Source organism: Arctopsyche grandis, chromosome 4 (assembly GCF_051622035.1).
Source record: "Arctopsyche grandis isolate Sample6627 chromosome 4, ASM5162203v2, whole genome shotgun sequence".
Classification (NCBI taxonomy): Eukaryota; Metazoa; Arthropoda; class Insecta; order Trichoptera; family Hydropsychidae; genus Arctopsyche; species Arctopsyche grandis.
In genome coordinates, this window is record NC_135358.1 from 9,472,087 (window position 1) to 9,487,474 (window position 15,388).

Sequence of the window (15,388 nt, forward strand, 5' to 3'; positions counted from 1 at the left end):
TAGCTATCCAAACACAGCTTTCTACCACTCGTTCACAACTGTTATTTCATATAAACTAATTATCACACAGCTTTACTTGCGTTTGCGCGAGCAAGATACAAGGAGACTAGGTGACGTCATACCGAGTTCTCTGAAATCCTACTCTCGCACACGTAAGTAAGGCTGTGCGATAAAAACAAGGAGATTTTCATGGAACGTTACATACATATCTCTGACGTATTTTTCGTATTTACAATCCTATTTTACAATAGGTATTTGTAGAGCCTTATCGGTCATGTCGAGAGTGGCTGATTGATAATACCTACATACATACATATGTACATATACACATGAATCCGAAAATGCGTTGCAAAATTTCGTAAACCGATTTTTTCGATGGAGTCAGATTAAATTTTCTGAATTGTATCAACAAATTGATAGAGCCGCATTTTCGCATTGAAATTATAATGATGAACTATAGAGATTACAATGTACATATTTATACACGCATTAATTTTTATAATCTAGCTTCACTTTATGTAAAACCAGTTATTGTATATTATTATCGTACATACATATGTTTGTCGCTAAATTTACATACATATGTATATCTACATATATCCAGATTTTTAAATTCAGATTCATGTATTCTTTCGTATTGTAAATTTACGGAATAATTTCATGTGAAGCAATTAAGTCATTTTGTTGATTATGTTCGCCAACTTGCGGTGGCATAATTGTATTGAACTTATATAACCTGACATATTTTACATTGGATATACATATATCTAGGTATAAAATCCAGCTCTGAGAACGAGATTTTCTCTGTATCTCGCCTAGTCAGACGTTCTCGAAGTGCCTTTGATTACGTACGAGGACACGTGTTCAGCGCCATATACATACCTACATACATATAATATGTACATTTCGCTTCTGTGGATTAAAATTTGCAAAGGGACCGGTTTTGTGTCAACCCATTGACGATTTGCGGTTGGCGAAAAGGAAGCATAGTTCATCTTGGACGTTAATGAATCTACGATTAGATCTCAATCGGTCGTGGACTATTGTTGCCGTTCCGGACTGGTCGATAAATTAGACTCTATCTCGATTTGGGAAACAATGGACTTGCTAAATGTAAATGTGCGATAGGACTTTCTAAAGTCTTTGCACAAAAAGCGACGTGTTCGAAAAGCACAAAAAGCGATATGGGTATACTACATATATTGTATGTCTTTATTTTTAAAATGTTTTATATCTACAGAATTGAATGAAAGTGCATTTATGTAATCGTGTTAAGTCAGTGTTACGAAAGATTTCTTTCGATCAATCGGTAGACATCCTGGAATAATTTTCCATTTTCTTAAATTACAAATTAATTTTATACTTATTGTACATTTTTCTTATCTTATTTTTTCTATTCCTTCTGTGTTTGTATAGGTATAATGTAAACTAATAAAGAGCCTTGTAAGAATCATAATACAATACGTATAAAATTATGTTACAATCAATATTTATTTTGATTTTACATGCTGCAAATAAAAATTTATGACCTATTCTTATAATTGTATTTCAATAACACATATTTTTTCATAGTTAAGTATTTAATAGCTAATCTAATACCAAAGTTCAAGAACAACAAACATATTTGGGTATAAAATGGAGAAGTTTTTGGATGTGCATATAGTCGTTAAAATATTTCAAAATAATACACTTACATATATATCGTATCAAGTGTCTGATTTAAGAAAACTTATTTTTGGATAAGCAGAAATTTATTAACTATTCTTCAATGAGAAAATGGATTGGATTTAAAATCATCAATTGCAATGTATTTTAGCATCCATACTTTTTACTATTATATTTTCCCATGATCCCATTGCCCCTGAGCGAAACTTATGGTATTATACTTGTACATGTCTATATAAATTTATAGATTGTACTTTTTTTAAATCATATTCAAATAGTGGTGACATAATGGGTAGGATGGTAGTTGAAATTTAATGAGCAACCATTTTAACAACGAAATCAGATAAATTGGCAAACTCTGACAGGAAACGATCAACTTGAGTCAAAAATATCCAAATCTGACCAGCAGCAATGCATAAATACTTGCGAATAAGTTATTTTCAATCGGGGTCAACCTAAGGCTTGAACCCGGGAACCTCTCGGTGGTTAGCATTGACGCAACTGCCGAGCTATACTGTTGACTAACCGGCTACTTTTATTCCATTAATGAAAATACGTAACAAAGAATGCATTTGATATTCTTATCGTGCAAAATAAACGAAGTCAAATTATTTACTGAAAAGACTCAACCTTTTTAATGAATTTGATCCAATCTCTCCGTCCTTAATTTTTTTTTTTTGTTGCTAAACATAATTTATTGTTTGTGAACAAGAAAAAGGCTTCTAAAAATTAAACCGATTGAACTTTTCTCATAATGGTTCGAATTCTATTTTAAACAAAGAATTCAAAATGATTAAGACAGTGTATTGAAATGACTCGTTTTTTACAAGCTTTACATTAGTTTCGTTTAGCATGTTCAAATTTTATCTGAAATACGAAATTTTCACTAAACCACTGATTTATTTAAATAAAAACAGAAACAAACATCATTACTATGTATATATGTAGCATTTACACAAAAAATGCTTCTGAAGATCAATAACAAGAATGAATTATAAAATAAAATAAAAACAAAAAAGAAGAGCATTGAATAATGGTAAATATGGGATATAAATAATTATGTATGTATGTACATATATATTGCTAAGAAAATTGATCAAACAATAGAAATTTAAAGCAAGAAGATCCACCAAAAAGATCAATATGAAGGGGAATGTTGTCGAAAGAAGAGCAATATAAAAAGGAATAGTCAGAATTCCGATCTAATTCACACTAAGATTATATCCAAAAAACCGCAAATATATAAGTAACCATCCTTGGTCGAAAATCTCCAATATGTACATACATATATTCAAATTTGGAATACAGAGCGCGTATGTCTTGCAAACCGTATATTTACATACATATCTTAGAGTTTTCATAAATTATTCGATTCTCACCCATCATATATGTACATACATACATAAAGTACACACATAAGACTATCGACTACAAAAGCTCAGCGAATACAATGTCACCTGAAAAATTGGCTTTCGACCGAGGGCGAAAAGCTTCTTTTGTAAGATACTATGATGGATATCCCCGACGTGTCATCTGTCAGACAGCCTGTGGCAAAAGCCTGAATGCCCTCACTTAACGCCGCGTTAACGGACACAATGCGAATCTCTATTGAAATTTGATACGAATTCGCATCACAGTCATACGTATGAAATATATATAAACACATTTTCGGCTTGACGTATTGCGTAACGCCGCCAACGACAAAGATGGCCGCCACGTAACGACCTTCCGTACTCGGCGAGCTTTTGACGGTCACGTCTCCGGTCGAATATAATTGCCAAGAAAGCGCCACATCATCGAATGCCTTTCTCAGTCCGGCCATTGTGGAGCACACCCCGGTAATTACCGACGCAAGATCGACCGGGTACTGAAAAAAGTGCCTAATGCCAGTTTGAATCGGTTACCGTAACGTCACAGTGACGGATCGTGTGAGGCTTTCGCGGAAAGTTAACGGAGCCGGTTCGTCACGGACGGGGCACGGTCACCTTCGCAAACATCCAAGGGTACACAAAGAACACGCACACTATCGATTATGTGTCAGATTTCGCTCAAATTTCGTCGGGAAAAGGTTCTAGAGTGTACTTAAGAGAACCCGAGATCGTAATCGGGCGCGAATCTGGCTCGTGAAAACCCTTGAGATTCATATTTCTTTTTTGCTTCGAGTGCATCATCAAGATACATTTATAAACATAAGGTATATACAGCTATCGTCTGACGTGGAAATATCATTTGTACATTGTCTATGGGCGTGTTCACACGTGACTTGTATGGATGCTCCTATAGAAAATATAAATAAAATATAAAATATATATAGCCAGCAGCATAGCTCGGTAGTTAAGCTTCTGCTTAACACCGGGTTCGATCCCATGAGCTGACCTCGATTGGAAAATAATTTTTCCGAGTACATCTGTAGTGCTGCTGGTCAGACTTATTATGACAGATATTGCGACTCCAGGTTGATCGTTTCCTATCAGAGTTTGCCAATTTTCTCTGATTTCATTGTTGACACGGTTCCCGTTTAAAAAATTGGCTATAAATCCTTCCTACCTACTATGTCACCACTATTTTAAGTATGATTAATGTACAATTCATAGATGTCTCGTTAATTTGCAAGTTTTTCAGTGTCTCGTAATTCAACGACTTGTAATAAAAATTCTGCATTGTATTTGTAATTGTAATTTGTAATTGGCCAGGAAGGCGCATTGGGGTTTACCTATTAGGCCTTCCTAGTATATATGTAAAAAATAAATAAACCAGGAAGGCCTAACAGGTAAACCTCAATGTGCTTTCTTGTCCAGTTATAAACAACGATAAACAATTTAAAAATAAGTTTTTATAGCATCATAGAAACTGTGAATAAATTTGTGGATAAATTTCGTTTAACGTGTTCAACATCTGTGGATAAATTTACATTTTTGCAGCATTTTATAAATCATTAAGTTCAAGTTGCTGAAAACCTCAAAATTTGCGAGAAATGGGTCAAGGTTGCCATGTTGGAACCGTTTCAATGAAAATTAGATAAATTGGCAAACTCTGATGGGAAATTATTGATTTGGAGTCATCTATTCAAAGTCTGGCCGGCAGCAACGGGCAGAGATTGAACCCGTGACCACTCGGTTTGAAAGCATTATATGCTAACTACTAATCGATGCTGCTGTTTATATACATATGTATGTTACAGTCGGTCTGGAAGAATGCACGGAATTGCACTTAATAGTGGCGCAGTTTCGAGGAATCCTCATTTTCAAAGGCGCTCAAAAAGAACTTTAGCAATAGAATTACTCGAAAAAGGGTTAGCACCCCCGAATAACATTTTGGAATTCTATTGCGCTAAGTCTTCTTGAGCATCTTTGGAAGTTTGGATGTCTCGAGAGTGCGGCTCTCTTGATCACCGTTACAGACCAAGTGCACATTTCATTCGTTCATGAACATACTAGTTTCATGAACATACATAACATACGCAAAATTACAAACGGACTAGTTTTCATGCACAAACTTTAAGTATTCTCAATCGTTTGTCCTATCTATGTACCTACATATATGTAACCTTACTCTAGATTGTGATATTTTTAATATTAGCGGAAACGGAAATAATAGCAACGTTGTCAAGTGGTTTCATAAAATACTTGGCGTTTTGACGTCTCAAAGAATTTGACAGCTCAAAAGTTTCATGCGACACCTGGTGAGTTAATTGGAAGATAGCTTTTGATTGTGAGCACTTAAATTAAAACCAATAATTCGTGTATGATCCAACTAGCATATTCATGAATGAACCAGAGTGAACACTTGGACTGTAACATATACATGTATAATGAATGGACCTGTATGTATGTACATATATAATTAAAATCTTATTAGTTTTTAACGTGTTTTTTCGGTTTTATATTTTTTGCAGAAAATCGAACCATGGAGTGGTGAATCGAATGGCCGCGGCGAGGAAAGCTCTCGAAAAAAATGAATTCAAAAGACATGTACAGGTACTGAGAATCTCTAATGTAATTACACACAGTAAAAGTAATCCGATTTATTTCTTACATAAGAAGTATCAGTTTCTTTGAAATCAATATTCGCACTGAATGCGATCCGTATCGTTGTATTCAAAAGCGTGCTACGCTTGAATCCACTCACTTACCTGTTCATTTTATTTTATTTTATTTTATTCTGAGAAATATACCTGCATATGCATAAGTATGCACAAATATATCGCCAATGCGGTATTTTATTTTCTGTGGAATTCAAAATAATATATTTGCATAATTCCGTTGAGCAATAATGCAATACGATCGTGTTTCCGCCTAAATTACGACAGGTATATTTTATTAATCATCATCGGGAAATTTCCGACATCGCCGAAATGCCTGCATATTTTATATCTGCTAATCTTTGACTCATCGTCTCGATCGTCTAAAACTATTTATTGATATGCCTATTCGTCATTTTTTTTCTAATGGCGCTTTGTTGTTTTTTTTTTACGTGTAAATATGTTTGTTTTTGTACTCATTAATTTAGAATCGCGTAAATCTGTAGATAATTGTAATAAGTGCGTACAATGTTCTTTTACACACGGAGATTAATCTTCAATTTACTATCTGCCGTAAGCTGCATGACAGCTAAGATAAAAACAATAAGATTCTTACTAATTTGAATCAGCCGAGTGCTATATTAATTTTGAAGATACATTGTACATATAAGCAGTGGTGTAGTGCTAAATAAAAAAGAACCAGGGCGGTATTTAATTTTTATGCCCCCCCCCCCTCGCTCTTTTTTCATCACTTAAAAAGTATCATGATATTGGTGGTTCAAATATTTATAAATAAAATCAAATACTAATTAACAAATATTCTTGTTAGTTTTTATTATTGTGTAGAATTTGTAAAAATTTTGCACAAAAATCTAAATCTAGATGTCTAAATAATCATCCGTATTTATTATGTGTATAAATTGTAATAATTGTGCACAAAATCTAAAATCCATAGGTGTCTCAATGGATTAATTAGATACTTAATTAATTGCTAAAATTAATTCAATGGTCCGTTCAATGGCCGTATGTATGGTTTAGAATTATGTATTAAATATATAAATATATAATTTCTTGATGTGTATAGTACACTCGTCGCATTGAAGCGATCTGTAATGACGAGTGTATTTTTATTGATAAAATTAAATTAAAAATAAGCACTTGACTGCTTATGCCGAATTTTGTCGACGAATTCGTTACCGCTTGGCAGACGGGAATTTGGCTTCGTTTACATCGCTTACCATTTCAGACCAGGCTCTTAAAAGTGGCCGATCCCCGGGAATTTATATCATCTCCCCCCCCCCCTACCTCCCCTCTCAGCACTGCATATGTATAAGATGTAAATATAACATATGTATTTTGGAAAACCATTCGTTCCTTTTATTACAGTGATAATGAGTATTTTAATATATAACGAATGAATTAATTCTAGCGTCACTTTTATTTGAGCAAAATTTTTGTTGAGTAAAAAATGTGTATAAATATGCAATATTTATGTTCGTCGAATTTTTATACTGATTGTGAGTAAAATACATATGTACATAGTTCGTTGCGTTGTAAGTTTCGTTTCCTTTCATCTGAGCTCGTCTTTTCTTTTCTCTCTCATTTAACGTTGGAAAGTTTTCTTTTCCTCTCAAGTAAATGGTGTCTTTTGTTCAGATATTTTCCTCTCTTTCTCTCTGTCTACACGGGAAGAAAAATAAAAAGAAAAAAAACACACAGGCGGAACTTTTGCTCCATTTATTTCCGAGATATACCTCTCTAGGATTGTTTTGAAGAGCACTGCCATACAAACAATTTGCGTATGCTTGAGCTTTTTGTCAAGTAATAATACTTGCGTAAGCCGCGCTTGTTATTCAAACGCTCGTACAAAACGTTCCTTAGTTTTATTAATATCGCTGAATTTACATAATACAATGCCGGTTGTTTGTTCGGGATTTGGGTCGCGATTTTTCCCGTACTTGATGACATTTCTTATCGAATGGGAACGGCGAAGCTGGCTCTTGATTGATTATTTGCAGCGCATCTTGTTGACATTTACTTACAAATTCGCCGATAAGTTGGTCCACTATTTTTTTGCAATTTATCACAGCGTTCTCGTTCTGAAAGGTTTGCTGATGTATTAATCATATAATTCAATAGCGAACACTCTCGCAATTCGATCTTATTGAATTTTCACGCCGGCCGCTCTAGATAAAATGTCAATTTGCGCGCAAAGTGTTGCGTAGAAAATTATGTTAATCGCTTTTCGTTCGAGCCTTGAAATCCAACATTTATAATTCAATTTGAAATTTCAATCCGCCCACGTCCAACGAGCGGTTATTATTTGCATTCGCTCATTATACAAACTACCGGTCATTTTGTAACGTTCACGTCATTTGCACCTAATAATCATGACGTATGACAACTTTACGATTTCGCGAACTTTATCGAAGGTTGCTGTTTTTTGCCCTAATAAAAATTCGCTAATTGAACGCCTTTATTTGGCAATTATATACATATGTACATCCATGCATTTTTCAATGCAATAATAAAATTCAAATAATAAAATTCGTGCTAAGTGATTTTTTTTTTTACCTCATCCATATTTTACGCTGTGGCACTTTCAAGGAAACCGAATTAATAATGGCATTCACGATGATTGCGTCTTCAATTCGGTCCGTTCAATTGATTCAAATTGACGTGACGTAATATAGTATTTTTTTCGGAATGGATAATTAGCTTAAATTACAAAAAAAATAGAATTAGACAATGCAAAAGTGTGAACGCGGTCGAATGGTTCGACGTGAGAGCGCGTGTACCCATTTTCCCCCGGGTTCAAATCCCCGGATGCACCAACTGGTCCGGTTTAATGGAAATAAACTTAATTTCAATTTAAAACCCACATCTCTAGCCCCACTTCCGCTTGCCCACCGCAATTGGTACCAGGCAATAATCATCACTTCCAGCCGTTCGATGCCCTGGGTATGAACGTTGGGTGCGTAAGTACGAGTATCATATGTATGCACTTGACGATTTTCAAATTGAAATTTTTTATTTATATTTTCCCATGATGCCATTACGAGATGCCCCTGAGCGACTCCTATGGTATTACCTCCTTGTACATATATAAGTTTATAGATTATAAATTTGAAATCACGTTCAAATTGTGTTGACATATTGCCAATTTGATGAGGAACCGTTTCAACATTGAATTCAAATAAATTGGCAAACTCAGGAAACAATCGACTTAAAGTCACAAATATTCAAGTCTGAATATTGGTCGTTAAGCTTCTGCTTATGTGGAGAGGCGCCGAGTTCGATCCCATGAGCTGACCTCGATTGAAAATAATTTTTCTGAGTATATCTGTAGTGCTGCTGGTCAGACCTGGATATTTGTGACTCCAGGTCGATCGTTTCCTATCAGAGTTTGCCAATTTTCTCTGATTTCATTGTTGAAACGGTTCCCGTTTAAAAAATTGGCTAAAACCTTCCTACGTACTATGTCACCACTATTTGAGTATGATTAATGTACAATAAAATTTATGTACAATTCATAGATGTCTCGTTAATTTGCGAGCTTTCAGTGTCTCGTAATTCAGCGAATTGTATAATAAAAATGCTGTATTGTTTTTAATTGGCCAGGAAGGCGCATCGGGGTCTACCTGTAAGGCCTTCCTGGTATAAAATGTAATAAAACAATATAAAATAAATTATTACATATTATGAACATATGTACTATCGATGCAGATTCACACACATACATACTTACATACATTATTGCATAAGATGTTTAGGATACAAATTTATTTACGTATTTAGTTTTAAACACATAGATCAGTATTTGAAGTGTAATCACTTCAAGGGAGTGGTCAAAGGTTCAATCTCTGACCCGGTGCTGTAGGCCAGATTTCGTATATGTGACTCCAGGTTGATTGTTTCCTATCAGAGTTTGCCAATTATAATAGTTCCAACGAATTGGCAACCTTGTCCTATATCTTGCATAATTTGATTTTTCATCATCTCAAATTTGCTGATTTGTGAAATTATTTTCAAATTTATGCATAGGTGTATCTATGATTCACTTTAAAATTACTCTATAAATTATTTATCGATGTTCATAATTGGGGTTTACCTGTGGGAAATCAATGCATCAATGAATATTATTCCTTTTTTACTCTAACTTATACGTACTTATGTATCATTAGTGCTTTATAATAGGTTTATCTGATAGAAGTGATAGATATGGCCATACAAAAATTAAAAAAAATCACTTTCATTTATGTACACATATGAAATAATAATGAAATTCTAAAAAGGAATGTTTACAATCAAAGTGTATTCCTACAACGGACCAACTACATATACATACATAGTAGAATAGATTTTCTCGTTGACATTTTATAGCATATAATTTTATAGTAGTTACATTTGTATGTATCGTGTATGATGGTTTTTCATTGTCAGGCTTCTCTCTCATCCTGTCCAAAACAAGCAGAAGAGTTTCGTAGCATACGAAATATAATAAAAACGATATCCATAATAAAAACCACTCACTTTTATTTGCACTCTGTAGTGAAAAAACAACTGTATTGTGTCGACGAACGTGTTTGTTTGAACACTTGTCCACACATCATTGTGCCATACACAACATAAACGCGTAATGTTTGATGACAGTGAACGGTTTTTTTTATTATTGTAATCTCGAATATAATAACGCTATTTTTTTTGTTGTACGTTTGAACCCTTTCGACTTGTTTCTTGAGTAAATTATACCATCTGTGCACGCCAAGCGGTTCACGATTTGCCGATGATGATGATGATGACCAGCGTTGTGCCGGCACGCGTTTATTTATGTACCGTTCCTATCTAAATATTTATTATCGCATCCTGGGCATCCCTGTATAGACCCTACTTGCCACATTCCTCATTGATTGGATGATAAACACTGTTTGCTGCTCACTTGAGCTCTGTAACATGCGAGTTTGACTTTCGGCCAACAAATTGCAGGATTTTTCCTTTGAAGTGATCGCAAATGATGTGTGATTTACCTGCGGAATTACCTTGTGTATATACGTGAGAAAAATTAATAGGAGATTCCTTTTGAGTGATGTAAGTAAGAACTGGTTGACAGTTACATGTTGATAACGGTATTGCGATAGCGTTTTTTTTACCACAACGTGTCCTGATGCTATATTGAATAGACATAATCTAGTCTTAATCTTGTACTTTGATCTGGAAAATCTTACCTTCAAATATTTTTATGTTATATTTGTTCATTTCATATCATTCTTTGATTTTGGATATGTTTTCTAATGAGTTTAGTCATTAAATTCATATATTTATTACATTAGAAAAAGTTTTTTTTTTGTGGAATTTCTTATGTCATATTTATATTTAAATTTTACCTATATTAGATAAGATACGTCGATCGAGATCTGCGTCAGATCAATTTGATCACAAATTCGTACTAAACCGCCAACAATATCACTTATCGGTGACCTTTTGCGCCTACATACTAAATCTCCCATTGTTTTGTAATACGTTAATCTGTATATATGTATGTAGGTACACATATAAGACACTATCTTAAACGATTTATACTCTTTAGGCGTAAAAAGACTACTCCTTTTGAAAAAATCGACAATTTTATCTGATACATGATGAATTAAAGTGTATTTTCGTGTAATTTTTTTTTTTAATATAACAGAAGATTGCATACAAACGTACATACACATATGTAGGCCATCGATAATAACTAATGTGACACTTCATTTATATTTCATTGCTGAATTTTATATGATGACAGTTCGAGTTACGGTTTCATTGGAAATTTTAAGTGCACTCACTCATTTATCGAGTCTGCTCCAATTTCGGTTCGTATTGCAGCTGACTGCAGTCGCAATTGCAAGATAAAACTACCGTGCATTGCATCGAATGCAGTCTACTTTTACAATTCTATAATTTAGTGCGGTGCATCTTTTCAGTGATTGAATTATTATGTACGATTGAAATTGAAGCTTTTGCTCCAGATCTTCGATATTTCACATCGACTTGGTAACTTGAGAGCGACTGTGCGAGAAATGCAACGTTCAATTCGGTTCATTGGATCTTATCTGAATTGATCAAGCACGCGATCTTTGAGAGCAGTTCAATCAATAAAGTCAACTGTCGAAAGAAAGTCACTTATATGTACATATGTTCGTATCAAACGAGCTCCAGTTGCAGTCTCTTGCACAACTGCAGCACAGTGTCTGACCACTTGAAACCTCTACCTTGACAACCATTTATACGTCAATAAAAATGAGTTTCGCCAATGAAATTAAATCGGATTAAAGCATGATTGGTAATTCCCGAGATAAGAAAAAACCGCATGTATGTATAATATAATACGTTCGCGGCTGAAACAATAGCATCAATATTTCTAAATAAAATACGATCGATTGCGAGTCAACTATAAATTATTATTAACGTATTGTTTTCGGTTGTACTATTACGTTGTCAAATAATGGATTTCGTTCATTATTTTGACATAACTATAATACAATAATAGAACAATAGTATTATAACATATATTTATTATAGTGGCTCATTTACTTTGTGTGTTTGAGTCACATGTGGAGACTGGCTCAATTTTTGACTCGATCGTCTTCTCGAAGTTCAATCAACTCCTGTTCAAAATTGCAAAACATATAATACGATGACCTGAATGTATCGCAAGTGACCTCCTACTTGAACTACATAATTGAGTTAATATTTGTATTACTCAATTTGAATAATCTATGTAATTTTAACTTGAACGACTAATGATTTTCATAATGTTAAATACATATTTATTTATTTTACATACATATATCAGGAAGGTCTAACAGGTAAACCCAAAGCGCCTTCCTGGCCAATTACAAACACCGATATAAAATTTTCAGAATAACTTTAACAAAGCATCATAGAAACATCTATGAATAAACTTTTGATAAACTCACATATTCGGAGCATTTTTTTTTATATAAATCTTCAAATTTTGAGATACTAAAAGACTCTATGGACAAATATAAACATTTATGGACAAATTTGCAATTCAATTCAATGAATCCAGGGTCGATCGTTTCCTATCAGAGTTTGCCAATTTATCTGATTTCAACGGTTCCAAAATTTCCCTTTCTCAAAAATTCCAGTTATTAACATCTCGATTTTCGCTAATTATAAAAATGCTGCAAAAAATTGTCGATGTCTCTATAGCTGCTTGACCATAGATGTCATGTTTAATAAATGGATGTACACCTGTTTAAATAATTAGTAAAAATAATTCTTAATCTGTATAGGACACTGGTCGCGTTGGAGCAATCTGTTAGGCGAGTGTGCATGATTGATTGAATAAAATAAATTGCACTTTTTCAAAACAAGTGCGAACTTGCGGTGCTGTATAGTATGAATAGAGGCAGTCTTGTTCTGAGCTGTTGACGTAATATATCAGTGGTTCTTAACCAGTGCATCGCGAGCTTGTTGCAAGTGCACCGCGAAAAAAATGGTAAAAACAGAAAAATCTGCGAAGTAGTGAAATTAGGATTCGTTCGTTTCACAAATGAAAACAAAATAGTGAATCAATATATAGGCAGCAAAGAACTTACCGACCATACAATAGAACAAGAGGTTTTTAAATCTACATATTTCTTCATATTTAGAACAATTTAAAATATCATGAGAGTTATGTGTAAGAAATTAACCGGATGGTGCTCCGTCAATGATAGGCTCATTTAATGGATTTGTTACCCTTGCAAAGATATTAAGCCCTAATATTATATCTACGCCCTGTTTTTTACATAGCGAATCTTTAATTTCGAAAAAAATACCAGCAGCACTAAAACCTGTACTAGACCAAGTTGTAAATATGGTAAATTTAATCAAATCGAGACCTTTAAAAAGAGCATTTTAAAAAAAATTGCATTTCTTTGTGGGCTAAGAACGAATGTTTGCAAGGTATGGATGATACAAGCGTTCAAGGAATAAACCAAATTTTTTGACATCCTCTTACAAATTGAAAGGATTTTGGAAAAAATACCTCTTTGGAAAAATCGAATAATATAGAAAAAAAATCGAGTATGGATTCATACACGTTTCCTTCTCTGAATGAAAACATTGCCGAGGGAATTATTTCCACTGTAACAGAACATTCGACTTTATCGGATGAAAACTAATATAAAAACTAAAAAACGAGAAAGACGAATTAATACGAAGAATTGAGGGTAGCTATGTATGTATAATATTCGACCTAATATTTCTGAAATCTGCAAAATCCGACAAGCTAAGGTCTCACATTAATTGATTTTTACATCAAATAAATTCCATTTTGCTAAGGGTAATTTTAGTAACGGTTTTTCCGTAAACATATGTACATATACATATATGTATATGTACCAGTATGTATATATCTTTTCTCCAATTATTTTTCTCTTAAACTGTTATATAATTTGTAATAAAAATTATGTCCGCGTATTATTTTTGGCCATTTTTTCTCATGGTCAAAAGTGCGCCGTGACTTCAAAAAGGTTAAGAACCACTGTACAATATAAACGGACCGTTACCCGGTATTGCTTAGACATTTCTGACAAAGTCCAATAAAATCACTATTATTCCTCCATTTCACGTACAGCTTTGTAGCTTATTGTTGAACAATTAACAACGATTTAAGTTACATTCGAATACCGGACGCCATAAATCTAATTAAAATTATCACACAATATTCCGCACCATGCATACGATGAACTTTATCTGGTGCACACTACATATACTCGGAAGGAATTAATTACTCCGCGATAAGACCCGCGTGCATTATTTTCAAATGCATTTAAGATAATGTTACTTCCATTATTCCATAAGCGTTGCACTGATTTGTCAGTTTATTGGCGCGTGCCTCGCCACTCTCACCGTTTCGTTTTCCATCACTGATTTAAGCTTTCGCAATGTTGACATATTATTCAATTGTTTGCTGATAAAAGTTCGAATGCCAATGCCATGCCGTTTCAGATAACGTAACAGCAGCCGTTATCTAAAGTGTCGTACACTTATGACACACCCTGTAGACACGAGAGCGCGGAGCACATCAGTGCCACACAAAAGCCGCTCCGAAGCGCACCTGTGCGACGACTTTCCCACGCTTTTCCGACGCTATTTTCATCAAACAGTTTTCCCCGGCTATTATTACAGTGTTCGTTTACTCCAAGTTCAAGTGCAAGCATTGTGTGTTGGTTTTTAGTGACATATTGTGTAAGTTTCTACCGATGTAAAAGTTTGGTGTTGATAATTTTTGGCTTTGAATTAATTGTGCGAATTTTTATTTCGAATGATTAATCGTGTGCAGCCTTGGTTTGGTATTCGCTTGCGGTCGACTGGTGTTATTTTCTTTAAAAAAAAATGCATTCGCGTTCGACAACTCGTTTTGGCTTATTCTTAAATGATTAAAATTTCCGCGTAAATCGTGACCGGTTACGTTCTGAGAATCCTTGTTAGTTAGTCAAATTGTTGAAATATCTTGTATTTTATTCACCTCTCAAGTGTGTGTTTCTAACCACACTCAAAACCGATTTGATTTTATTTGAAAATTTAGAAATAAAATAGTAAGCATATTATAAAATACGACGTGTCCATTATAATCGATTCCAACGTATACAATTGATTTTTCAGGACATGTGGTGAAAATAAATAGCAAAAAATCGATTTTTCGGTTAA

General features: G+C 34.0%; 1 protein-coding gene across 7 annotated transcripts in view; it reads left to right on the forward strand.

The window, feature by feature from the left end:
• Prosap (SH3 and multiple ankyrin repeat domains prosap) overlaps positions 1-15,388 on the forward strand; it is an 85,194-nt gene that overhangs the window by 52,730 nt on the left and 17,076 nt on the right. For 2 of the 7 annotated variants that reach the window (XM_077428511.1, XM_077428514.1), the window contains exon 3: positions 5,561-5,642. The exons of 2 other annotated variants lie outside the window; for them this stretch is intronic. The gene's annotated coding sequence lies outside the window, so the exon portion shown is untranslated. Of the gene's footprint in view, positions 1-5,560; positions 5,643-14,718; positions 14,927-15,388 lie in introns of those variants that run through there. 3 more of the 7 variants (XM_077428515.1, XM_077428516.1, XM_077428512.1) reach the window with 2 other exon arrangements.